We start from the raw sequence: 27,732 nt of genomic DNA, 5'->3' as shown, positions 1-27,732 counted from the left end.
TCTCAGACTTGACAGAGCGGCTGCTGTGCCCTACCCTGATTTGAAAGCACTCTGAGCACTCCTGATTTGAAAGACAACGATCAAGCCTGTTTATGCATTAAAATCTCCTCAGAGAGCTTAAAAAGCATGCCTGCTGAGGATACAGCCTAGAGGTTCTCATTTCCTTCACAGTGCCTTCTCTACAGACTCGTGTGTGTGTGTGTGTGTGTGTGTGTGTGTGTGTGTGTGTGTGTGTGTGTGTGTCGGGGGCCGGTATCGAAGGACACATGCTACAAGTAAGAGACCAAGTTCAGTATCACACAGTGATGTAGTGGCACTTCAGAATCAAACACTAAATGTCCCAATCGCCAGTACTCTTATTTCCCTTAAAGGGCACAAATAAGGAACGGTATTTCAAGGCTGTACTTTTCTCATCCTTTTGCCCAAAAAATAGATCTGCTTCTTTCCTGGGAGACCAGGCTAGCAGTACAGCAAGGACTTGCTTTGGAGAAGACAAGTGACGGTACTTCTAATTTCAGTTCAACACACTAAGACCAAACTGAAGGTGCCACGTGGGAGAAAATGCCTGGAAGCCCTCCCTCTTCCTCCCATCCTCCATCTCAAAAGCCTTGTTTGCATTCTCTAGTCCCTCGGGGGAGGAGGCCTCCACCCTGAAGAAGGATCCCTTCGAAAACAAAGGAAAAGATTATAAACAGAGCACTGCCAGGTGTCCCTGGTCCCTGACAACTCCCAGGCTGCCTTAAGGCAGTTCAAGAGAAATGTCATTTTTAAAATAAGCAAAGAAGAGAGAAAGCTCAACTCCCCAGCTCTGGGGCTTTGAGTGCTGGGCCCGCTCTCATCCATCGCACAAAGTGTTCGGCTCCCAGACATGGAATTTTACTGAATTCATCAACTGTAGGTAAAAATAAATAAATAAGAGTTGATCTTCCATCCTTTTCAGATTTATGCTGATTTCACAGCCATCAGATACACAGGCCCTGCTCTAAAGGCCTCGGGCCTGACATCTTGGTGAACGGCTGAGAAACAGCTCCATCTGCTGGCCAGAGAGCCCAAGTGAGTGGAAATTTCCAACTGTTTTTCAGCCTCTGCAAGAGAGCAAGAGGTTTGGTTGATATTCCCTGCAAGTCGTTCAGTTCGTTTCACCAAATCGCCTACAAATTCTGACATGGAATTGGGCTGTGTCTTATGCATATACATGGACATGTTTTCTGATTGCTTTTTGTGGCTCCTGACATTTCTTGAAGTTTTTAGATTCGGTAACCATGTGTCAAATTTATAGCAGGAACCTTGGCTCCTGTTATTATCCTGTTACATAAGTATCGGAAGAGGAAAAAAAACCTCAGAAGAGATCGAGGGGGAGGGACCTGGAGAAATTCTCATTCTGGCTGCCTAGGGTCTGGGGTTTTGATTTCGGTGCTTAGACATGGGAATCCACTGTGTTGGGAGTTGTTTTCATCCTAGTTAGAGAAATACATAAGAGAAGCACCATAAAGAACGATAAGAAAGAGGAATCCGCTAGGTTTTGATAAGGCTGGAGTATATAAGTGATGGTTCAAGCGAAAGGATATTCCAGAACGTGTGTTCCTCCCACTTCCTGTGAAGAAGCATCCCCGGAGATACCGCTATACTTTCTATTCCCTACTGCTTCAGTTAAAGAGGCCCTCGGGACAGTTTTCCCCCCTTGGATCTGAGGCTGGAAATGTGGAAAACGGGAAATGAGCAAGAGTACAGCAGGCACCAATTATTAGTGGCGGGCTGTCCAGGGACTGTCCTCCTTGCTTTGCTAGTCAACAAAGACTCACTGTAAAAACAAGAAGAGGACTCACTCGGGATGGGAATGAGGTGCCCAATGTAGCATGTTCCTTCGACAGATAGGATTAACTATTACTCCTTCTCAGGACAGATTCTCTGGGAAAAATAATAACCTCTTGATTTCCAAGCAGTCAGAGTGAAAAGAAAACATGAAAATAATTGCAGATGGCAAATCCGGGTTCCTGTAAGACAGGTAAATCTGCTGGAGGTCCTGCAGTCCACAAGAGGCATGAGTGAGTCCTCAATCGTGCAGGCAGAATTTCTCGAGATAACCTGGTTCTTGTCACAGAACAGGATAAGGCACCTGCCATAAGGAAGTTCTTTCCACAGATTGCTGTGACAAGTACCACTCTTCTTTCTATCATGCCATCGCCTTCTATAGCAGAGCCAACAGTTTGTTTTAGTGACTCACACTGCTCACGCTGAATGGACAACTCTGATGGTGTTCACTAGAGTCACTGGCTGGATGGGACAGTGGACGTAACGAAAGATGCCAGAGACAGAATTCTTGGCCTTGTATTAAAGATCCGGGGAGGGGTCTAAGAGGAATGCATGTATCTCCTTGGCAAGTAGAAATATAATAGGTTTTATGAGTTGACTGGAGATGGGTGGTAGTGAAAACAGGAGAGAGATCAGGTTATGGGGTAGAGAAGGAGAGGGTATGGAGAGAAATGATTGGAATTGGAGGCCATTGGAGAGGATGTGTTGTGGAAATCTAATGCAGTAGAGACTCCCAGGACTCTATGAGGGTTACCCTAATGAGGACTCATAGTCATGGAGGATTCAGAGCCTGAACTGCCCATCCTTCACAACCAGGCATGACTTCCATTGGTGGGACTGAGACACCAAGCAAGCCTCAAAACCTTTGGTCTATCATCTAACCCACCTGCAAGATGCGATGAGCAATGGAGTTACAGAACTTGTGAGCCAAACAGTGACTGGTTTAATTCGAGGCTCAGGTCACAAGAGGGAACCCATGCTGGGCACTGTCCAGATGGCTAGGAAGCAAAGGCTGCATAGTCCACACACCCAGGATAGGAAAAAAGAAAATAATAAAATGATTTATAATGATATTCTGTTATAGTCATAGACTAGCACCTACCAATTCTTTGACAGAGACATTTCCTCAGGAGCTAATGGGAGAAAATATGGAAACCCACAGCCATACATTAGGTGGAGCTTAGGAACCGCCTCAGATGAGAAGAGGAAGAATTATTGAAGCCAGAGGGGTCAAGGACACAAAGTCAACTAAGTAGATGTCATAGAGGCTCACAGGGACTGAAGTAGCAATCATGGAGCCTTCATGGGTCTGTATACTTTTATGGTTGTTATCTTGGTGTCTTTGTTGGACTCTTAACAGTGGGAGTTGAGGTGTCTGACTCTTTTGTCTGCTCTTAGGACCCTTCTCCTCTTACTGGGTTGCCACACCCAACTTTGACATGAAGTTTTGTGCCTAGTCTTATTGTATCTAGTTTTGACATTTTGAGTTGATATCCCTGAGAGGCCCACTCATTTCTGAAGTGAAACAGGAGGAGCAGATCTAGTGGAGGTTGGATGAAGGGGGGTTGGGAGGTGTGGAGGGAGAGGAAACTGCAGTTAAAATGTATTGAAAAACAAAAATAAAAATTAGTGGAAAACTGCAAAACATAAAAACAGCCCGGAAAACTAATAAACTTCTTGTGGCACCAGTAATAGGAATAAAATGAGGCAACTTAGTCATTTTTTTAAAGTGTGTGACCCAAGTAAATCAGTCAAATGAGCTGCACAGGCCAGATGTTGGCACTGAGTGTCTTCGTCACTGCCTACCAGCTGCTAGCCCTGACTGTGGGGGAACGTCTTGAGACTTGACAATTAGAGCACTGCCTTTTCTAGAACAATGTCTTGGTCCTAGTCATCAAACCACTCTACACTCCCACACACTTTGTTTCAGTGGTTAGCCATTTTCCTCTTCCTCAGCTGCTCTTTGAGAGTGTCCCTTCATCTGCCCTTCCTGGGAATCTGTGGGCCGGCTAGTTACTTGCAACCCTGAGGGAAGGTCCTGGTGATTGATGCTATTGCAGTCATAATTTCTCTGGAGTCTGTTTCTAATATTTGAGGTTAACATGCCCAAACCGAAACAAAACACTTTTCTCATGTTATACAATGGAAGTGATTTGATACTGGCTTTAGCACAGTTTTTGAACAACATGCTTAAAAATGACATGTTGTCTCTCAATATGACTCTAAACTATAAAATTTTCTAAAATGGAATTAATAGGCTGTCCTTGAGTGTTTCAAGACTTAATTCTGTTTGGAGCTAACAGGGTCCTGAGTCTGATGCTTCTAATTGATGGTTTAGTTTAACAAGCTGACCCTAATATCTTGGCTTTGAAATTTTAACAGGAGACAGCAGCAGCATCTGCCCCTGTGTACATTTTAAACAGAGCTGACTCTGCAATAGGCTATTTCAGTCAGTCTTAAATTCTGGTCTGACTCTGTGATGGAGTGTGTACATGAAAGCTATTTTATGCCCCTATCGTTTTGGAGGCGTTTTTTCCCCTTCACTCTGAAAAAGGTTAATGTGCATGTCCTCACCTTTTGGTCTTAGGATGCCCAAGGTTCTGGGACTTTATGAGTTCCAGATAAAGTTGTAGGAGCCATCCCCTGCAATATCAGTGTGATTTGTGTGCCATTAATAGCCCTGTTGTTTCATGAACCTCAATTTCCTTCAAAGTAGGAGAGTATCAAACCCATCGTTTCGTATTGAAAAGGAAGATAAACTCCATCCCGCTTTGGGCTTTGGAACTGCTGTCATTGATGCTGACTTCAGAGTCGTAGTTCACTTGGTCACCAGCTCCCAGGAGCTGAGGTGATAGAGTTTATAACAGATGTGTCACAGGTCACATGCTGTTCGTCACAGCAGCTCTTTCACCAATAACAGCAAGAAACACAATATTATGGACACGGTATTAAAGTCTCAAGAGTGAATACATTTATCGGCAACTAAGAGGCTACTCGACAGAGACAGAGACAGAGTGAGAGACAGACAGACACACACAGAGTGAGAGAGAGAAAGAGAGGAGAGGTGCGGGGAGAGAATCTGGATCAGTATTCCTAATAGAATTTTATTTGTATTGCCACTTCCAAAAACAATGTTAACGATGACAACAACAACACAACAGACCAAATTCGTGGAGAAAAAGAGTTGCTTTGCTTCAAAGAGTGATAAAGTTAGAGTTTCTCAAAAGCTTTACTCCTCCTTCAGGTTAGTACCAAAAAGAGCCACAACGACAGAGAAACTTAAAAAAACAAAACAACAACAAAAAGAAAACAAAAAAACTCCCAGTGTTTAAAGTCAGCTCAAATGAGTAAATCTTAATATGGTTGATAAAATTCAAAGGTGATACTGTTGTTGTTGTTGTTTTTAAAGCATGGACTTAGATAGCTTAGAATGGCCTCAAAGTTGCTATATAACCTGTGATAACCTTGAACTTCTGATCCACATCTTGATTTTCATCTCTGCTTCCAAACTTAGTCTTCATGTGGTGCTAGGGACTGAACCTAGGGCTTTATGCATCCTAGACAAGTACTTTACAAACATTCCTACCCCACCATGAGGTAGGGTAGGAATTTTAATTGATAAATAGCTTGCCCTTATTAAACCAGTGCTGAAAGCATTGATTTGCAAAATAAGCCTGAACCAACACCTCGTTTTGGACAAATTATCCACATCAATTAACTCCTCTACCTGGGGTCTACGAGCATCTTGATTGAACCCTAATTAATTAAGCAACCCTCGGTTCTGTGAAAGGTTTACCACACACAAATGATATGTTGGCCTTGCTGGCTCTGTCCCAACATGGCACTAACTGCTCAGTCAAGAATCTGAAGTCTGATCTTTTTTGGTACAAGCTCATTGATGCTCCATATTCTCTGCTCTGGGGATCAACCCTTTCATGGAGGGATTTCCAGAAGGAAAAACTCTGAGACTAAGGTGAGAAATATCCAATACTATTTAGCAGTGAATGTGAAATTATAATAAAACTAAGGTGAACGTCAGAAAATAGATGTCTGTAGGCAGTTTAGTTTCGATCAGATTATTAAAGTGTCCTAAATAAATTCCCAGTCTCTCGTCACCCAATTCAAATGCAGGCTCTTTTATAGTCACTTGGGAAACCTTTTTTCATAAAGAATTTCATCAAACACAATCAAAGGTGACACATATCCCTTCTAATAGCTTAAATATTAAGTTATGGTCTTCACTCACAAGTACTGCTCAAGTTTAATGCTTACTTATATTTTGCCTCAAGCCTGTCTTATATTTCTAGACATTTTCTATCAGTTTTATTGAAATATAGATTATATATGAGAAAATTTGTTTTCTTATAAATATGGAGCCGTGTGTCTGTCATCCAACCATTTAGGACATTTTTATTGTTCAAAATGAAATCTTGTATCTGGAACTAACTCCCATTCACTCTGTATCCATGAACAGCCACGAATTGACTTCCCTGCTAGGTAGATGTGTCTTTTCCTGTAATACCACATGCATACAACCATATAATACATTGTCTTTGCAGTTTGGTTTCTTTCACTTAGCATAATTTTTTGAGATTCATATACCTTATACACTGAATCATTGTTCATTTAAACTACTAAATAACATGCTTCTATGTAGATATACCATATTTGGGTTATGCATTCATAAGTTGACGGACATTTTGTTTCTACTTTGGACTCTTGTTTGGAAGAGTCCAAAGTATATATATGTTCACATCTTTGTAGAAGCCTGTTTTCATGGGCAGGGTAGCTAGGAATAGAATTACATTCATGTCTATTCTCTGAAGCAATTGTCTTCATTGTCTGTATTTCCAGTGTAAGGCATGGCAGTTCTTAGATTTTAAGATCATAAAAGGTAATTTTTTTTTCAAGACACAGTTGCTCTGTGTAGCCCTGGCTAACCTGAAACTGACTCTGTAGATCAGGCTGTTCTCAAATAGAGAGCCACCTTCCTCTGCCTCCCAAGTGCTGGGATTTAAAGCATGTATCACCACCATCTGGCTGGGTAGTTAGTTTTAGTATACTTTTTAAAATATTCTGTTAAAATACTGCTCATCAAGAACCACTTCCAAGTGCACGTATTTCTTTTCTCCCTTTACATTTGACAGAGAGGAAGCAGGTGTACTTTAACCCAAAGTCTTCAAGGTGCTTTATTTATAGGACTAAGAAAATACAAGAAGGAAGATAGGAAATGAAATATTAAATCAGGAAGTCCAATATATAAGCTAATTAATGGTTTCTTACGAATGTGGCTTGAAAGTTGCCCATGGCTGGGTTCGAAGTTAACATGGAGAATTCATTTTCTAAATTCATAGGCACATACTACATGTGATAAAACGTCTGGGCATTTTGCTCATTTTGTATTTTAGAGAAACCTGCATTCTGGACAAGAATCGTGAGTTGTTTAAAAAGAACTAAAAAGCAATCCACTTCAACTGCTGTAGCCAGCCTGGCCATCTGAGGATGTACACTGACTGCTGAGTGGCTGACAGAGAACATCTACCCTCCTGCATCAGTCACAGAAGCTCCTCTACATGAACACTGCACCTGCTGTGCTCCCCAGTGCATCTGCTGTGCTCCCAATGCATTCGCTGTACTTTCACTGCATCTGCTGTGTTCCCACTGCATCCACCATGCTCCCACTGCACCTGTCATGCTCCCTGTGTATCTACTGTGTTCCCTGTCTCTGTGTGTTGCCAGCCCTCTGACCTTTCCTGATGTGTCTATCTGTTCTTCCCTTAATGCCAACTTTGTTGTTATTTATCTCATATCCCAAGATTCATTCAAAAGCCACCCCTTCTAGATTGTTTCTAATTCGCAGATCCCATTGCCTGCTTACACATGATTTTTAGATGAATATGTGCACACTTAATGTGCCCTTTACTTTGCAAATGGCAAAGCTGAAATTTACAGTATCTATGTGAGTGATAAATTCAACATTCAAATCCATGCCTCCTGACTCCACAGTTTGGTGCTGCCTTTAGAAGGGCATTGTCTCTCTCCTCACCTCTTGACTTACTTTGCTCTCATGTAAAATTGCCTTGAGTTCTGCTGAGAAGTTTGTGATCCTTGCTTATAGGTTGTAAGAGCACAGAGAGAAAGGGTTTGCATTTATTCATTTCTGCATTCCAGAAGAACCTAGCCCTAGCATTGAATACCATACAGATCCAATAAAAATGTGCCCAATGGGTAAAAGTGTATGATCAATAGAATACCAAGTAGCTCCCTCTGGGACTTCTTCTCTGAAAGCACTCACTTGCTTCTGAAGAGGTGATGCCAAAGTTCAAAACAAATGGCTTTCTCTCTCCCTTAATTAAAACTGTCATTGATTTGAAATTTTTCCTTTCAAACACAGAACAAAATTAAATTTCAATAGAGGTCTGCCCAAATTACCATCATTGCAAAAGTGAAGAGCTTGACATTTCTGAAACTATGACAGATATCTATTGCTACTCAAGCCAACAAAATCCAGTTCTGTTGATCTTAAAAAAGAAAAAAAAGAAAGAAAGAAAGAAAGAAAGGAAGGAAGGAAGGAAGAAAGGTAGGAAGAAAGAAAGGAAGAAAGAAAGAAAGAAAGAAAGAAAGAAAGAAAGAAAGAGAGAAAGAAAGAAAGGTCAATGTCCGTGTCAGCAAATGACCTTCTGCACATAACAAATTCTTGTTTACCACAGGGTATCAACAACTGTCCTACTGCATAGCTGATCCCAATTCCCAAAGCTGATAGTGTCAGCAACCATCATACTATACACAGCTAGGCCTGAAGCCAGTCAGTCTTGTGACTCCAGGCCTTCACTATGTCTGTTCTGGAGCCCTCTACTCGAAGTCATGTGGAAATCCAGGCCTCTCTAAGGTCCATTTCCACCTCTTTTGTCATCTGGCTGGCTTTGGGCAAGTCACTTAGCTATCCTGTGCATGAAAAGAGGAATGCAGTATTTCAGAAAGGATTTCAAGTCACTCTGATTAAATATGTTGTCTAATGTGCCAGGTATCATTTCGTAAATATGTGGGGGTAGCAAGAGGAGTGCCTCACTCAATCATCCCCAGCCTCATTTGCACCCTAGTCTCTCTTGGCTCTCCCAGCCCCAGGCAGGCTCTTAGCCAAGTGAAAAGGATGGAGCTAAGCAGAAGATAAATAGCCTGGGCTCAAAGCTCTTCTGCAGAAAGGAATAATTGAAACATTCCGCTGCAGTCACCCACACACCCTCACCCACACTCACACACTCTTCCACACACACAGTTTCCTAGAACATGTGATTACTTCCAGATCATTGTAACATTTTTAATTGAGGAATATAATTGAATCATGCTGGATGGTGTGCATTAAAGGCAAGGACCTTGAGACTGTCAGTGAATAGGCTAGCCTAGTATCATCCACTGTGGAGGACAACCAGCCATTATTAGATTATGGCGACTGTTGCTAGGGTACCTCTAAGGAATGCAGCTAATGCATCTCAGTGAAAAGCAGATAACCATCTTTTGTAGAAAACTCAAGAGAGAATGAACAGGCTAGTTCACTAGTGTCCTCTGCTATAGCAAAATAAATGTGACACTTATACATACCTAACAGTGATTATTCTAAAATGACTAAGTTAGTACAACTAACTGAAAAAAAATAATTGATTTTTTTTTCTTCTTCATCCTTTGTCAGGGTAGTAGTAAGTTCAAGAGTAGATAAAGTAGAAAACTTTCAATCAGAAACTTGTGAAAATATGCAAGATACTGTAAACTCAGGTTCCAAGATTTGATCAATAATCTCTTATGAAGCTCATAAATATGTATGTAACTAGATGCGCAGTCTTCAGTTAAAGAGTTCAGGCATGACAGACTATAAAAGATGGGCACGAAACAAATTTTACTCATTAAACTAAGGAAAACATTTACTTGTCATCAGTGGGTTAATACAGGAAGTTAACTATATTTCAAGTCTCTTCTGATATGTTTATATATGGAAACACGTTTGTATTTTACAGTGGACATTTCAGAAAGGTAATTTCATCCTTCCCCATGGATTAGTATATTACAGATTCCACAACACTGGCCATTGAATGAGGGTCCCTATTGCTTGCGTGCCTTTCTTCACTACCAATTGAAATGCAGTTCTTTCTCTGTGCTGCTACTTCGAGCTTCTGTTTGCTGAGTGTGCCACTGGTGCATATTCTTTCTTCTTCTGATCCAAACTCTGCCACGTCCACACCTCCCATAACCACTCTTTCCCATGGGCCTGAGGGATCAATGCTCTGGAATCTACCACAATTCATACATCAGCACTGTGCCTCTTATAGAAACTCAAAAAGGATGGAATAAAGGAAGGAAAAAAAAAAGAGGGAACCGGGGAGAAGACAGGGTAAAGTAAGAAAAGAAGGAGAGCATGAAAGAAAAACAAACCCAGTCAGCTAGCTTTGTATCAATTCTCATTGACAAAACTCTTTTGTAATAGGGGAGAATTTATTTTGGGAATCATAACAGAATTGAGGAATTATCTAATGAGGATCATTATAGCTAGTGTGTGTGTGTGTGTGTGTGTGTGTGTGTGTGTGTGTGTGCTCGTGTATGGGTCATTTATGTAACCAATTTCCTTTTAAATGCTATATGCCTCTGGTTCCTATACTCTAAGCCAATCCAATGTCTAAATGGAATGAGTGTGTGTTTGTATTTGAATTCATGCAGGAGTATATGAGCATATGCAGTGTGGTGTTTCATTTAGTGGTGAGAGACGGAAAGGAGAAAGTAGAAGGACAGTTTAACAGGCCTTGACTGCATAACAGTAGAATTTTAAACAACAGTGCTATAACAGACTACTGCTTCCTAGTGCTGTGACTGGGGTTTTAAGGTGATGAGAACCCTGGATGATGAGAATACCATTGAGAACACAGCATTCTGAGAAAGAATGTGGGCAATGTACAGGTTCTAGACATGACCTGAATAGATGCAGAGAATTTACTACTTAGTGAGACACTGAGAGCAGTGGAGAGCCCAGGCCTGAGAGGTACCTTTCCTGGATCTGAGGTGTCTGCTACAGCAAGTCCTTGGTGAAGCTATAAAAGATCCAGGAATATGTTCCTTAAGGAAAGGTGGAATTCCATCCATAACAAAGGACAAGATAAGAGGAGCTTGAATCTTATGACAGAGAAGAAAACAGAGTTGAAATGCATACATGATTTGACACTGTGAGAGGTGACTTTTCTAAATCCACCATCTCTTATTCTTTGCTCTGTTGTTATTCACTTTAACTAAAGATTTTACAAAATAACAACCTAAGACTATGTTGCTTCAGAAGAAAGTGTTAAGATAGACCCTGCTCTCCATGTTTCCCCAGGAAAGCTACAGAGATAGTGGAGCATCCACATTCAAAAAAAGATCTACAGCCAAGTTGAGCAAGTGCTGAGGAACAACCTAACAAGCTTGTAGAGATGCTAAGAATTAAGAAGGGCCAGCTTCAGTGTCCTGCTTAGGAATGAGCTAAATAAAATGTACTGGATTTGAAAGCCTCCACTATTTACTAAAGAAACAAGTCTGTGGAATGTTCTAGAGAAGCAACAGGCATTAACATCACTGGGCCCAAAGCAACTTTCCTCTGTCTTTGTAAAGGAAGTTGTCCTTTACTTTCATTACATTTTTATGTTGTCTAGGTCTGCTATCACACTACAACTAGAGAGGTGAGTCAGGAAATGTTAAGGGTCCATGATTCACCAAAGAATGATACCTGTGACTCAAATAGTATGCAAAAAGCAAAGAGCGTTTAAATCTGCAGAAGTCCAGCATGCTCGGGTCTACCATCTTCCAAGATAGAGATGCCCAAGTGAGCTCCCAGGCCCAACTTAAAGCACATGGGAGAATTCTGGGGAGGGGTAGGTGACCTCTATCTTAATCACTGGCTCTATCTCTAGGGACATTCCAGAACCATTGCTGGGGTGTGGGGGTGCTGGAAACTGTTGCTGAGGTAGTCTGGAAACAGCTGCTGATCCATTGTCCTTGCCTTAGGCCAGGTAGTGGGGCCTGGACTTGTCTGGACCTGCTCAGTTCTTGGAAACAGAGATTTAGGCCTAGTCTCCAGAGCTGCCAATTTGAAGCCTGTCATGGAGTCAGCCTAGCCTATTTCATAGACTATGCAGTCCACAAATGTGAAATGTGAACAATCTTTTCTTTAACTAACTAGCTAACTAACTGAATAAGTGAATAAACAAACAAACAAACAATAAATAAAAGTGTGCTGACTCTGTGGGAACCAAGCAGACAAAATTATGTCAGAAAGCATCAAGTAACTGGGACTTCCTGATAAGCTTGAGATTGGGGAGTTTCACAAGCATTTGCGGAGTAAACACCCTAATCCAGGAAGTGTCCCAACTACAGTAAAGGTGGGACCTTCCATCCCCCTTTCTGCATACCAGAGATGTCTCCCCACCAAGGGCCCCCAATGAATTCAAAGGACAATAGGCCCCACCAATGAGAAATAACCAACTCATGCTGTAACCTAAAGCCTATACCCTGAAAAAGTATAAAAAGTGGGTGCCTTTGTTCTTCAGGGTTGCCTCTGCCCTGATTGAGGAACAACCCCAGTGCCCTGGATCAATAAACCTCTTGCTTATTGCATCAATCTCTGTCTCTGTGTCTCTGTGAGTCGGACGTCCCATACATAGGCATTGGGGGCTTCTCCAGTCTTACAACTCTTGGTACATAAACAACAAGGGGGCTAGGAATATAGCTTAGCTCTTAGGTGGCTTGCCTAGAATGCTTGAAGCCCTGGGTTTGATCTCCAGTACCAAATAAACTGGGCATGGTGCCACATATTTTTAATCCTAGAACTCTGGAGGTAGAGACAGGAGGATCAGAAGTTCAAGGTAAGACTCTGACTCAAAAACAATGGAAGAACAGACAAAAGACTCTGCTTGAGATAGCTTACTGATTGTGACAGCTCTCTCTTGCTAGAAAAATTCTAAAAGCTTTAGCTAATAGATTTGCCAACCAATGTTAGAAAAGGTGCAATAAAAAAAAAATCTTGGATTTCTTGTATTTTCTAACTAAAGTCAGAAATTCTGCTAAAAAATAAATTACACAAGAGATATGTTTGCTCTCCAAGCAGTTCTCTCTGGGTTCCTAGCTCTTTCAGACCAAAGCCCAGTCTTTTATTTACATATCAACTCAGTTATTTACTCCAGGTTCCCTTTTGATTATCCCATGAATCAGCATTTTATGACCTTAGCTCCTAGATTCTTTTCTAAGGGTAGCAAGTTCACTTTTTTAACATTGCAAATGAATTCTGAGATCTGCCTGCCTTTGTAAGAATAGACAATAACCTAGATAGATGGGGTCTGGCTCTGAGATCATCATTCTTGCTATACCTGGGCCTAAACTACCTCTGTCCCAGGCTGACCTTGAACTCAGGAATCTGCTTGCCTTTGTAAGCACAAGCAATAAACTTAGCTGGGTAGGATCTAGACCTGCATTCACCACTCTCCACATTGCTTTTTCTTCTTCTGTAATATCTTTCTGTTCTTTTAGGTCTATGAAGCCACTTATATATTTCATACTCTTATTTTTGCATAGTTGAGAAATTATATATTCTTTTTTTTTCTCTTTTTTTTTTTTTTTTTGGAGCTGGGGACTGTACCCAGGGCCTTGCGCTTGCTAGGCAAACACTCTATCACTGAGCTAAATCCCCAAACCCGAAATTATATATTCTTGAACTCGTGTTTTCAGAGTCTTTCCCATAGTCTTAAGGGCCATTCTAAAGGTCACAGCTTTTGTCATCTTGCTAAGGACATTAGACACACTTTTACCTCCCAGATTAAGTTGTCCTTGAATAGCTTGGAGTCATTAACCTTAGCAGAGAGGACATTCCCCCAAAGGACGAACATAAAGTAAAATATGCAAACAAGCCTCATACCCAGCAACTGTCAACACTCATGGAAGGCCATTCCCTTGCTGGCTCTGATCCAGTGGCACTATCCCTTTTGAGAAGTCATGCAACACTAGACACAAGAATACAAAAGCTTTGTATTTAGAATACTATACCTCATATGCTTTTTGGCCAAATCACTGGTATTGCTAGGTCCAAGTTTCTTAATCTATAAAATGAAACTAGAGAATACATCACCTAAAGACACAGTATGGGAAGACCCAAATGTGATCATGGAGATGTATTTGGATAACTGAGAAGTTCTAAATTCAAGGATGGATTTTTTAGTTGAAGAAACTATATGAAAAACTAAGTGACTCACTGTGTTTAGGATAAATGAGGTTGTTCACGTGCTCCAATATAACCCTGGTGGTGATTGTCTTACAAGGTTGATTATCTACAGACACTTATAACTCAGAATTCACTTCTCCCCAGAAATAGAAATATCAAGAAATTTTGCTGATCTCTGATTTTATCCTCTGGGTTCTGCCTATCGTCTGTGTCCTTCCTCTCAATGGACCTTGTTCTGGACTATTCTCTCATCAGTGCCTGGTCACCCTCTGTACTTGAAGAATTATTGCTGTGCCTCAGAAACCAGTCCATGTTGTTGGATAAGAAGCCTAACCCTGCCCCACATGACGCCTTGCAATCCACCCAATGTCCATTCTGCATTCCTGTTATTATACTATGTACTTACTGTGTGCCATTATTAATTGGGCATTTTTTTTGTTTTGTTTTGTTTTGTTTTGTTTTGTTTTGTTTTTTTATTAACTTGAGTATTTCTTATTTACATTTTGAGTATTATTCCCTTTCCCGGTTTACGGGCCAACATCCCCCTGACCCCTCCCCCTCCCCTTCTTTATGGGTGTTCCCCTCCCCATCCTCCCCCCATTGCCGCCCTCCCCCCAACAATCATGTTCACTGGGGGTTCAGTCTTAGCAGGACCCAGGGCTTCCCCTTACACTGGTGATCTTACTAGGATATTCAATGCTACCTATGAGGTCAGAGTCCAGGGTCAGTCCATGTATAGTCTTTAGGTGGTGGCTTAGTCCCTGGAAGCTCTGGTTGCTTGGCATTGTTGTTCATATGGGGTCTCGAGCCCCTTCAAGCTCTTCCAGTTCTTTCTCTGATTCCTTCAACGGGGGTCCCGTTCTCAGTTCAGTGGTTTGCTGCTGGCATTTGCCTCTGTATTTGCTGTATTCTGGCTGTGTCTCTCAGGAGAGATCTATATTCGGCTCCTGTCTGCCTGCACTTCTTTGCTTCATCCATCTTGTCTAATTGGGTGGCTGTATATGTATGGACCACATTGGGGCAGGCTCTGAATGGGTGTTCCTTCTGTGTCTGTTTTAATCTTTGCCTCTCTCTTCCCTGCCAAGGGTATTCTTGTTCCCCTTTTAAAGAAGGAGTGAAGCATTCACATTGTGATCATCCGTCTTGAGTTTCATTTGTTCTAGGCATCTAGGGTAATTCAAGCATTTGGGCTAATAGCCACTTATCAATGAGTGCATACCATGTGTGTTTTTCTGTGATTGGGTTAGCTCACTCAGGATGATATTTTCCAGTTCCAACCATTTGCCTACGAATTTCATAAAGTCATTGTTTTTGATAGCTGAGTAATATTCCATTGTGTAGATGTACCACGTTTTCTGTATCCATTCCTCTGTTGAAGGGCATCTGGGTTCTTTCCAGCTTCTGGCTATTATAAATAAGGCTGCTATGAACATAGTGGAGCACGTGTCTTTTTTATATGTTGGGGCATCTTGTGGGTATATGCCCAAGAGAGGTATAGCTGGATCCTCAGGCAGTTCAATGTCCAATTTTCTGAGGAACATCCAGACTGATTTCCAGAATGGTTGTACCAGTCTGCAATCCCACCAACAATGGAGGAGTGTTCCTCTTTCTCCGCATCCTCGCCAGCATCTGCTGTCACCTGAGTTTTTGATCTTAGCCATTCTCACTGGTGTGAGGTGAAATCTCAGGGTTGTTTTGATTTGCATTTCCCTTATGACTAAAGATGTTGAACATTTCTTTAGGTGTTTCTCAGCCATTCGGCATTCCTCAGCTGTGAATTCTTTAGCTCTGAACCCCATTTTTAATAGGGTTATTTGTCTCCCTGCAGTCTAACTTCTTGAGTTCTTTGTATATTTTGGATATAAGGCCTCTATCTGTTGTAGGATTGGTAAAGATCTTTTCCCAATCTGTTGGTTGCCGTTTTGTCCTAACCACTGTGTCCTTTGCCTTACAGAAGCTCTGCAGTTTTATGAGATCCCATTTGTCGATTCTTGATCTTAGAGCATAAGCCATTGGTGTTTTGTTCAGGAAATTTTTTCCAGTGCCCATGTGTTCGAGATGATGATTGGGCATGGTTTCATACAACCTAAACTAGTTTCTGGGTCTCAAACAAATAGTTTCTATTTCCTAAGAAAACACCAATGCCAGGAAACTTTCAGAGGAATCATTGTCCTCATTTTATGAGGCAGAATACTGCAGACTAGAGAGGAACTCATGGTATTCAAAGAAAATTCAAATTACTGCAAAGCCTCACCCAATTCTGCAAGGCTGCCAGAGCCTTCACTTCACTGTCATTCAAGTGTGCTATGCATTGTCACATTCCACAGTTACACATTTCATAGGTCGGAAATGTTCTTTAAAATATTTATTAATAGGCCAGCCACTTGCACACTTTATTCCTTTTATTCTCCCATTTTATAAGCCTATCCTCCATCTGTCCACCCTTCCTGGTTCATGGTGCTAGTCATTTCATTTCTTTACACTGCATAAACAGAATTTCAAAACGAAATTACAAATTGTATGGGTCATTCAATCTGTCATGATTTACTGAGGACAAGTGAACTGACCTAAGAGGCAGTTCACTGCCATAGACCTTAGAATTTAGCTGAGGAAGAAAAGGATACCTTTGGCTGTCCAAACAAGGACAGGGCAGCCATGTAGACCAGAAGAACTAATTCCTAAGGGTGGTGCAAATTAAGCACAGTAACTAAGAAACCAAAGAAAATGCCCTGTCCTTGGTCTCAAGAGCAACTTGTTTATAGTTGAGTGTTCCACAATGAACGTGAAAGAAATTGTGTGTTAGGTATCTTTCTTGTTAGAAGGTTCACAGATTTCTATGATGATTGAAAGAGTATGAATGAAAAATGGAGAAATAGAGATGGCTCTCCTGCCATATACACCCACATCTAGCCACATCCTCCACAAAAGCCAAGGGAGTCATTTCACTTAAAGTTTATATCCACTAAAATCCTGGTGTGAGGCCATTCCTAGACCAGCCATATTTAGAGGTGGTTTAAGTCACTACCGTGGACATGATTAGACCCAAGATACCTTGAGAGAGACTGTGGTGAAGCTTTAATTGAAACCCAATTTCCAACATTTGTTTGTGTCCACAGAAGTCCCTCCATTTGATAGGACAGGGACCTTTAGGAAGGCAGAGATGCAGTCATGACTGGGAACTGTATTCAAGGTTCTAAACTTCATCCTGTCATCTAGGTTATGAAGCTACAATGTTCAAGAACAAATAAGAGACTATATTCACTTTCACAGTTCACTGAAATGATCTATGATTTATAGATATTTCAGCATATAGAATATGAGCCTCTATTTTCATGCTAACTGACATGCTGCAAAACCTAGAGGTGAACCCAGCCTTTTATGATCAAGGATATCTTTGATTTGGTGTAGAAATACCTCATGTCTGTAGAACTAACTACACCAGCCCCAGTCATGGTTAAATATGGCTTGTGAGATTGAGTGGAATGATGTAATTTTCCAAGAACAGTGAAACTCTTCTACCTTATATTAAAATCCTTATGAGATATAGAAAAATTCTTGGAAAACAAATCCAAGAAAGTTGGTTATCACCTTGTGCACAGACAGATATCTCTTGGCAGAATAATCAAGAAATGTGGTTTCCTGTATCCCAGTCCCTGATCATTATCATAAACCATGAGGTCCATTATGTTACCTTACTCCTACAAGTTCCTTTCCTTTTCATGAACCATCCAAGTGTAAATATAAACTATTATTATCATTTTAAGTAGAATTAAGAGCCTGGCTCATATTTGATAAAAATAACACCTAAACACAGTATAAACTATTCATATTACACATAATCATTCAATGAAAGAATAAAATGAAAAAGTGCTAAAGACTGTTATTGTGGGAAGACACAACCCTGAGAACTTTTGTCCTAATTTGATCTCTATCAGTTTACATGGAATAAACTTGAGTCCCAGAGAATGTTCCAAAAGAAGAACTTAAAATTGATAATACTTACCAATGGGAGGAGGGGGGGCTAGGATTAATTTTCAAAACTCAGTGCAAAGCTCTTTTTAATTTTAAAAACAAAAGGTCATCCCAAAATAATTCATGGGCCACTAAGAACTGCGTCAAGCAGATTAGAGATAGATAGCTTTTCAACATATATACCTTTACTATTTTAACTTCTCTGACACTGGACATGAAAACGTTTCCCAGATTACTCATTTCACTCTCATGTTTATAAATAGCTTTTCATTTCCTTTTATAGAGTTGGACTTTTCTTATTCTGACCTAGATCTCATACACTTGAATTCAGAATCAAGTAGTGATGACAGTTTGAATATCAGTGTCAGGCTTTTTTCTGTAATTATAAGAATTAAGGAAAATATCTAATGATAATCATTCTTAAAGCCATGCAATAAAAATAAGATGCTTAAAAACTATTTAAATTGAAAGTAGTTAGATTCCATTAATAGTTTAAGTGTAATAAATCTACATAAGCATGTACATATACACACAAATACACATACGCACCTTAAAGACGAATACCTAATTACCAAAGGTTGCAGAGTCATGGTCTAAGCACCTAATAACATCCAGAATAGGCACAAAGATGGATCATGTTAGACTTTCCCGGAAGGACAGAAACTAGATGTGCGCAGGGGGTGGGTGAGAGTGAGGATGGTTTTTAAATACAAGAAAACACATGCGTAATAAAAAACCATGACTGAAAATATAAAATTGGAGCCATCAGTGTCCAAAAAAGAAAGGGATATGTGTAGGATGGGAAAGTGAGAGACGAGAACAAAATGAACCAGAAAATGAGCTTTGGGTTTGAAGGAATCATTTAAACAGAATTTGTGATGAGAATGTTCTTTAATAGATTTGGAGAAGAACAAATCTATTAAATCTATTAGGCCCACTTTCCAGGTATAACTCTCATTATGGGTGACTGTACTTAGGTTTTTCCCAACATGTCACTGCCAGAGTCAAAATGAAAAAATATGTCATCTAGCATGGCCCCCTCGCCTCAGTGACAGGAAACCCTGTTCTAACCTAGCTTAAACATTATTTGTACTTCCTGACCATAACACTGGCCCCCAGTCACTTAGGTGGACACATGACCCCATCCAGACCTTATTATAGTGTTTTTTTAAACTCCACCATGAGGCAATTGCCAGTTCCCCAGGTTTTTCCACAACTGAAGGGTTTCTCAGGCTATGTGACCTTCATCTTTAAAACTGGAAAGAAGAAGAAGAGGTAGCTTCTGGTTACTACCTGGAAAAGTGCAAGTCCTCAAATGATTTACTCTCTCTGCCTGAATCACCAGGCTGGGTTTCTCTCATTATTAAGTACAGGGATTCTGGTAGGTACATTGCCTATTTCAGTTACTTTGTTCTCTGCTACAAAATGCCTAACCAAAGAGATTAGGAAGTTTATTTTGGCTTGCATCATGATGAAAAAGACACCCTGGCAAGAGCATGAGGCCATATTCCATCTACAGTTCAGAAGCAGAAAATAATAAACATTCCTGTTCAGCTCATGCTCTCCTTTTCATTCAGTCAGGAACTCTGGACCATCGATGATGCTTCTCATAATTAATTAAGGTAGATCTTTTCTCCTCAGTCTTAACTAGATAACCCCTCACAGACATGCTCAATGGCCTTGTCTCCTAGGTGATTCTAGATACTGTCAAGTTGACAAAATTGACCATTGCATGGGCTCATAGAAAATGCTGAATAAGCCTCAGCTGTCAGAATGACAATCGTGAGCTTTATGATAGTATACCCAGGGTCTTGACTTCCTTTGGTTTAGATGAACAGAGAGCATATCCAGAAACCATTTGATCCGGGTGGCCAGAAGTTCCTTCAAAGCCCATAGAAAGCTCAAGAGCAGAAGAACCACACACCAGACAGGTCTGGGTTTAGTCATGCTAATTGGGGCTTGGGATGTAGATCAGTTGGTCAAATACTTGACTAGTATGCACAAAGCCCTGATCCCAATCCCGGGACAACATAAACAAAGCATGGTGGAGCTCACTTGTAATCCCAGAACTTGGGAGGTAGTGGTAGGGAAATTTAGAGTTCAAGGGCAGTGTTGGTCAATCAATGACTATTCTCTGCTCTCTTAGTGTAGTGACATATCTGTGACTATGATCTGACTGCCAGTGAAGGGCCTGGATGCACACGCTAGGAAACTGTTCATGACAATGAGTGTGGTTTATCAAAACAGATTTTTTAAAAATTGTGTATAGAAAAATACTATGCTGGACACTGTCCTATAAGTGAATTGCCTTTTTAAAAAACTATGTTATTCATGACAAACATTAAGTAAAAATATACCAGCTATACAGCTTTTACAGATAAAAGTTCGTCTGTCAAAAGGCAGTGAGTGATTATTTTTCAAATGATTTTGACATATGGCAGTTCCTCCTGAGGTAAAAAGCCAGAAGATTTTATTAAAATATTTTTAAATAGTCAACTTTTCAGTTGATAAAACCAACTGTAGTAAATTATACTATAGTGTGGTGTTCCAATATGCTTCGTCCAGGGAGTGGCACAATTAGAAGGTGTGGCTGTGGTGGAGGAAGTGTGTCACTGTGGGGGAAGGCTTTGAGAGAGCTTCCTCCTAGCTGCCTAAGGAGGCCAGTCTTCTGATTCTGTTTGGAATAAGATATAGAACTTTCAGCTCCTTCTCCAGCACCGTGCCTGCCCGAACGCTGACATACTTCCTGCCTTAATGGTAATGAACTGAACTGCTGAACCTGTAAGCCAGCCCCAATTAAATGTTGTTCTTGGTCATGGTGTCTCTTCCCAGCCACAGAAACTCTATCAAGGAAAAGGTGGTTTCACTTCCCTCTCCCTGTAGGCAAAGGTATGTCTTCACACATTCAGGGGGTATTTGTTGCTGTTGTTTTTTAACTTTTTGTAGGTTTTCTGGGGACTTTTGTTTTCTGTTTTGTTTTATTTTGCCTGAGATTCTCTAAGGATGTGTGGGAAAGGTACCTTAGATTATGAAGATGGAATTAGGAAAACACAGGGCTTGCCAGCTGACAGTTGTTCAGGAGCTTGGATGAGTCAAGAGGAAATGAGGATTTACATATTTTAAGAATGCAGTAAATTTTACCAGTAAATTTTACTGCCTTTACCAGTTCAGAGTGGTCTAGCAGGGGAAAAACTGTGGGATTTAAATAATAAAGTGTCCCTCACAATTCCAAAGTTTGAGAAGCCCTCACTGTGTCTGATGAGGACAACTTCATAGCTGGCCGTAGAGTTTCTGATGTTTTACACATGGCAGAAAGAAGACAGACAGGGCCAGCACTAATTTTCTCCTCATACAGCTCTTCTACACATTTGTGATAGAGAGGGGAGATGCTGTGTAAAATCTTCAAAACTCCAGAGCTACTCTTGGCTATATGTGATACCCCCAAATCTCTTTAAACATGCATTATTTCAAATTTTGTAAGCAAAGAACTTCAGTGTTGAATTGCTTGTCTTCACATAAATGAAAACTGGAAAATGTAGAAATGACAGGATCTTATAATGTCTTTGTTGGGTGCTTCTAGTCTCTCAAAGGCACAAGCCTGCATGTTTTGGAACAGTGTACACTTGGCATCAACATTAGATCCTGTGAGATAAACATAGTGAGGTATTTATATACTAGGAATCACAGCCATTTTGTGAAGTGGTAAATAAACAATAAATTAAGTGGGTTGCCGTCCAAATTTATGTTCCGATAATTAGGTAAACCATCCAGGTCTCCATACTTTATGCAAGCCTTTCCACTTGACTGTATATCAATTTCAAGGTCACCTCAGTTTCCTTTGCACCTTAGAGATGGTCCCCAAAATGTGAAAGTGGTTTCTTAGTCTCTCGTCTATGTTTGTCCTCCTTATGATACACGAATCATTAAATATCTCATTATTTGAGTGGGATATACAGTAGCAATTTTAAATGAATAAAAAAGGAGTCATTTTTAAAAATAATTACTATCATTAGTTCTTTTATTGGGGAATAAGAGAGAGAGAGAGATAAATATATTGAGAATCAATAGAAGCCTTGGCCCACAGTCTCTAAGCCTTATTTATCTGGGAGTTGTTTATCTCCCTGAGCCCTCACTCAGAGGAAAGAATAATAATTATTGCTTAATTATAGCAGAAGTGAATTTTATCTCCTAGTTCTAAAACAAAATGACTCATAGCTTTTTTTAAACAAAGAAAATATTTTTTAAGAGCTAAAAGATTGGCATAATTTCTATGTTACAAGAAGCTAAGACCATTTGATTTTTCCAGAGTGGGTCATGTCCTCACCTTTAAGAAATGTCACCAAAGGACTCATCTCTCTCCAGGGACTGTTCAAGTTTCCTATCCTGTTGCTGTGATAAAAATCCCTAACCAAAGTAACTCAAGGAAGAGTAGGTTCATTGGATTCACAATTTCAAGCTGCAGTCTATCCCTGAGGTGACGTCAAGATTTCATGAATTTGAAGCATCTAGCCACATTACCTCTACAGTCAAGTCCAGGGAGCAGTGAACTGTGTGCTAGTGTTCAGCAGTTACATAGTCCAGGATCCCTTGCCACTTATAGCATGGTGGTCTTACGATCTCAATTAAGGCAATCAAGATAATGCTAACAGACCATCCAAGGCCCAACTTCTATCTTGACCATGCCAAGTTGATAGTCATTACTAAACCATCACAGGGTCCATCCTTCTGCTACTCACGACTGTGTAAGCCCAGTAGAAATACCTCCAGAGGAACTATCCTTTCAGTCTGGGCTATGCCTTACTTGGTTCCACTCATTTTTAGAGCACCAGAGCCCACCTCCACCCAAGGCATATCTGTATCTATAGTAGATCTCTATGATAATGTAAGCAGATAACTTGGGTTTTGTTCACTCATTTAGAAACTTGGTACTTAGTCCGATAAACTGTCTCATCTCAATTTCTTACCTCCACAGGTCTCTCAGCTCCACTAGATCTTCAAGTTACTGCCTCTCTGAACCTTCATCAGAAAAATTGTGTCAGTCCCTCCTCTGCCCTGCCCCTGCAGCCGTATGAGGAAATCCTGGTGACATCACCTTGCTCACTTGTTAGGACAAGAACCAGAAATAAGTACAGATCCATGGAAGACCTTTCCTCAGTTTGCTATTTCCCGACTGTCAGTCCCCTTATACGGAAGATAATTACATTGTCCTGTAAGTGTATCCTTTGTCATTTGAAATGTATTCATTCATTGAGTCAATGAGTTCTTCCTCAGTCAGCCTTTCTGGAAGGGGTGCAAGAGCATTTTGGGGGTGATAAAAAAGAATGGGTAGATCGAGACCTCACACAGGACTTTACAGATTTGTCCTTCTTGAACTCCATTACAAGCAGAGAGAACTCTGTTTCTGTGTATGTGGAGAAAGGCAGGAGGGTGTTAATATTATAGTACCAGAAAGTACAACAGTATCAACATCCTCCACAACAAAACACCTGACATCACCTTCGGGATGTTAGTGTAGTTCCAAAGCTGCAGGCGAATAGTAAGGCAAATAAACCTCGTTCTAATTTTGAATACCAAGACAAAAGGAAATGTTCTTGGGAAAGGCAGGATGTCAAACAGCTTTAATGTGAATTAATTTAATCAGATAAATGTGTGCCCATTAGAGACTGTGACAGACTGGAGAAATGCCTTGCAAGCATCATGACATGAGCTTCACCTCTAGAAGCAGCCTCTGCACCCCCTACCCCACCCCCAGAATTAAAAATCAGACAGTTGCAGTGGTGTAGAATTGTAATCCTACTACTGGGGAGACAAAGACTGGTGGTAGTAGATCCTGGGACTCAGTGGTCCCAAGATCAATGAAGGAGACACTCTAAAAAAATTAAAATTAAAAAATGGTAGGCAGAACCTGAGGAACAACACCTAATTTTCTTGCAGGCATCCATGTATTTGCCCAAATACACACACACACACACACACACACACACACACACACACACACACACACACACACACACACAGAGAGAGAGAGAGAGAGAGAGAGAGAGAGAGAGAGAGAATAATGAAAAATAATAGAAATAAGGGTGTGACATAGGTAGATGTCGGTACAGACACATATATACATGCATGTGCTGACATTCACACAGAAGCACTAGGGATCTACTCTGGATGAATAAATTGCCGTCTCTCCAAAAATGAACAAAATAGCTCTCGTCCAATGCATGCCTGGTTCCTTAGCTGTTGTGTATACATGAATTAAACTCCTTGATAGCTAAGCCCTTCTTCCTAGAAAACCAGAAGCTGTTTATAACACTTGTTATCTGTGGCAAGTCTAATTTTAACAGCATTTTCCCAAGAGAATACAAAAATAAATAAATAAATAGAAGAAGACTGCTTCATTTTTTTTCCTTGACCCACTTTAACACACTCTGCCCCAGTTAACATTTCCCTTCCTTTGCATTCTTCCTCTCGTATGCTATCAAAGATGCTGGGCTATAGAAAGCAAACTGATTGTTTTCTGCCTTCTGTACTGAAAGAGAGTACAGAAACCTCACCATATCCATCCACCATGCCTCTCTGCATAGACCTGCTGAAGAGGATGTTTGTCTTACGGAAAATTCAGAAGACTCAGTACACAAAATCTCAAATCCCCCTCTCAACTACCTTCTTAGAGGATCCACATCTCTATCTGATGAGGCCTGACTTTACTAGATACCATCTCAAAAGACTCATGTAGCTGCTGTATGTTCTACCCCTTTCCCTACTGAACATGAAAGATAGGCTGGGCTGGTGGTACTGTTCCTGTCTGTGATGCTTGGCTGAAGTGAACAGCTTTGGTTACAGAACTAAGAGGTGAATCAGGCTCTGTAACCCCTTGGTCTTTTCCCAGCCCTCCGTGTATCTGCTTCCTGTGGACTTTTTCCCCTTTCCCTCTGCACACTGAGACTTCAGACCTGGAGCAGACAATGACTAGATTCCAATAAACCAAATTTAAGCATTTTCCAAAGGTATTTGGGTACAGAAGGATGGTGCCAATGCAGCCTAGACTGCTCTTGAGTGCAAGGGTAATGAAACTAATTGTGTCCTCTGCGTGAACTTTTAGGGAGAATTCACTATTTACCATGTTCTGTCTGATGCATAATTAAACTTTCATATGATTGAAATAAGATCAATCTTGGGAAGGACATGTGAAGAGAACAATGACTTACAGAACTAACCAAGTCTGTCAATCAAAGAAGCTGCAATAGTACACCACTTAGCAATAAAACGCCTAAGGTCCTATTAGGAAAGTCCCAAGTATCCTGGGCCCCTTGAGTGCTCCCGTGATCTGCTGTCAGTCTTGAGTTTGTATCTGTACTATGGCTTTGTTGCTATATTAAGGTTTTTATGCTAATTTTCAATTTGTGTGTGCCTTTATTTCAATTATTTTATTAATATTTCAAACAACTCTAAAACCCCAGTCTATACATGGACTAGCTTTAACAAAAACATCCTCTCAATTAATTTTAGCTGCTTCCTTTTTGTTTGGGAGCAGGCATTTTCCCACACTGCTCTACGGTCCTGAGGTTTTCCTGAGGCTGAGTTCCCTGTTTGCAGCCTGTAACTCAGATCTACTTAATGCTACAACAAAGAGAGGTGAAAGCTGCGTCGTGCTGAACAATCAGAAGAAAGAAAGCCAGGATATCGTATTTAGGAGAAAAATCAAAGAAAAATTGTGTAAGTTCTTACAAAGTTTGGAAATGATCCTAATAAAAAACTGCACTGCTTAAATATAGAACAAAGACGTGAAAACCTCCTGCCAGCCCTGGAGAGATCAACTCTCTAAGCTCATGAAAGCTGCAGTACCCCACGATCCCAGAGTCAACACAGTGAGATGCCCATTTTATTGTTCCAGATGTCCTTTTCTGAGAATATACATATTTTGATAGAATATGTACTAAATATTATCACAAGACTTGAATTATAAAACTAATTGTTTATTCTTTTTTGTTTCTTGAGATAAGAGCCTCGGGGGACAGTGGAAGTAAGGACAATTTTATTCCGAGGCAGCACCCAACCTACAACACAGTTCTCAGGTGTGGAAGATCTAAGACATTTTTATTGTCTCCCTGAAAAGCTCTCCTGATCTCCTTTGGCCCCACCCTATTCACTTCTATGATGGCTGCCTGTCCCATCTGTGAATCTTGGAAGTTAGGCTGCTCTGCCTGAGAAGCCAACACTAAGTTGTGATCTGATTGTCAGCAAGCCGTTTGAGATATGTTATCAGAAACAGTAGCTATGAAAAAGGAAGGTAGATCCAGGCGTAGATGTTCATATCTGTAACCCCAGCACTTGGGAGGCGGACAAGGCACATAGATGAGCACCTGGATGGGACAATGAAGATTTACATAAACAAAGAAGCAAATATATACATATACATATGCATATATATACATATACATACACACACATATATATATATACATATACATACACACACATATATATGCATATATATATATATATATATATATATATATATATATATATATACTTTCAACTGGCTCTTCATCCAATCCCCAGAGAAGTTTGAATTCCGGACAACTGGGCAGTGATGTACTAAATTGGAAGAAAGGGCCTCTTGGTCCCCTCCACATGGAGTAGAGAGTAGGAAGGTACCCTAAAGCAAGAAGATTCTTCAGCAGTGGGCAGTTTCTCCCAAGACATCTGTGTGTGTATGTTAGTAGGAACCTGGAGTCACTGGATCTGGGTAGGTGTTTTTCTTCGTAATAAATGGAAATACAGAACCCATTCTACTTGCAAACTTTCAAGTGGTTCCTGTATTACAAGCTACATACATAGGACAATGAGCTATGAATGCCTTAAGGAGATAAGTTAACTAAGTAACATTATTTTTATAGCATAATGGTGTGGGAAGGGGGGTTAAAGTCCTTGCCTCCCTATGCAGATATCGGCTATGTCATCTCAGAAAAAGGATAGAGAAAACAAAATGGGACAAAAGTGGAACTTTCACTGGAAGGGCCTGCAGCAGCAGCAGACATATATTTTCCAGATGCATCCCACTGGTCAAATGTCACCAAAACAATTTCCAAGCCAGCCTGCCCTCATCAGTTCTCAGGGCTCTTGATTACAAATTTATGAGATGCCTTCCCCAGACAGCCCCGGGAAACCTTTGCCCCAGCCATCCCTTTGGCCCCACAGCATTTCTCACTGGGAACATTAGAAGCTTGCCATCAACCCAAATAAACAACTCCTCTCATGAATAGACTCAATGAAGGACCTATAAATCATATCTGTCAAAAACATCAGTGGCATTGCAGAAGACAGAAATCAATTCAAAATTCATCAGCTCACCTGACAAGAGCTTAATCTCCTATTGTTTAATAAGAACGGTGGCACCTTCGGTAGAATAGAGACCTGCGAGAGCTCATCTTAGTGTCTGGTGACAGGACTGTTCAATTTTATGGCTTAATCTGGCCTTCATACCATTCCCAGTCTGCGGGCAGAACCCCTTGCTCCAGCTTAGGATCAAGTTGCTGGTGGAAAGAGGACTCCCTCTGAAGCTGCCGTCATATTTCATAGCTGTTTGTGCTATGGGTGGGTGGTTTGTACTATTTCAGTTTAAGAGGATGCAGAGTTTGCCACAGAACTGCTATACTCTATGCGTACAGCGAGCTGAGGTTTACACATAGATGCACAGTCATCAAAAACACTCCTGTAGTGCA

At 40.7% G+C, this 27,732-nt stretch overlaps 1 long non-coding RNA gene across 3 annotated transcripts; it reads left to right on the top strand.

The window, feature by feature from the left end:
• Nucleotides 1-633: 633 nt before the first annotated feature.
• Nucleotides 634-25,690, top strand: LOC120098153 (uncharacterized). Of its 3 annotated transcripts, none has more exons than XR_015642505.1 (3): nt 634-894; nt 22,983-23,219; nt 25,542-25,690. It is a non-coding gene; the product is annotated as an uncharacterized LOC120098153 (long non-coding RNA). The 3 variants fall into 3 exon arrangements; XR_015642506.1 differs by lacking the exons at nt 634-894; nt 25,542-25,690 and adding exons at nt 20,640-20,899; nt 24,445-25,405 and having other exon boundaries at nt 22,983-23,225; XR_015642504.1 differs by lacking the exon at nt 634-894 and adding an exon at nt 20,676-20,899.
• Nucleotides 25,691-27,732: the final 2,042 nt, after the last annotated feature.

This window comes from Rattus norvegicus, chromosome 18, assembly GCF_021556685.1.
Source record: "Rattus norvegicus strain SHRSP/BbbUtx chromosome 18, alternate assembly SHRSP_T2T, whole genome shotgun sequence".
NCBI classification, from domain to species: Eukaryota; Metazoa; Chordata; class Mammalia; order Rodentia; family Muridae; genus Rattus; species Rattus norvegicus.
Note: the sequence above shows the minus strand (reverse complement) of the source record. Positions and strands in the feature narration are given on the sequence as shown.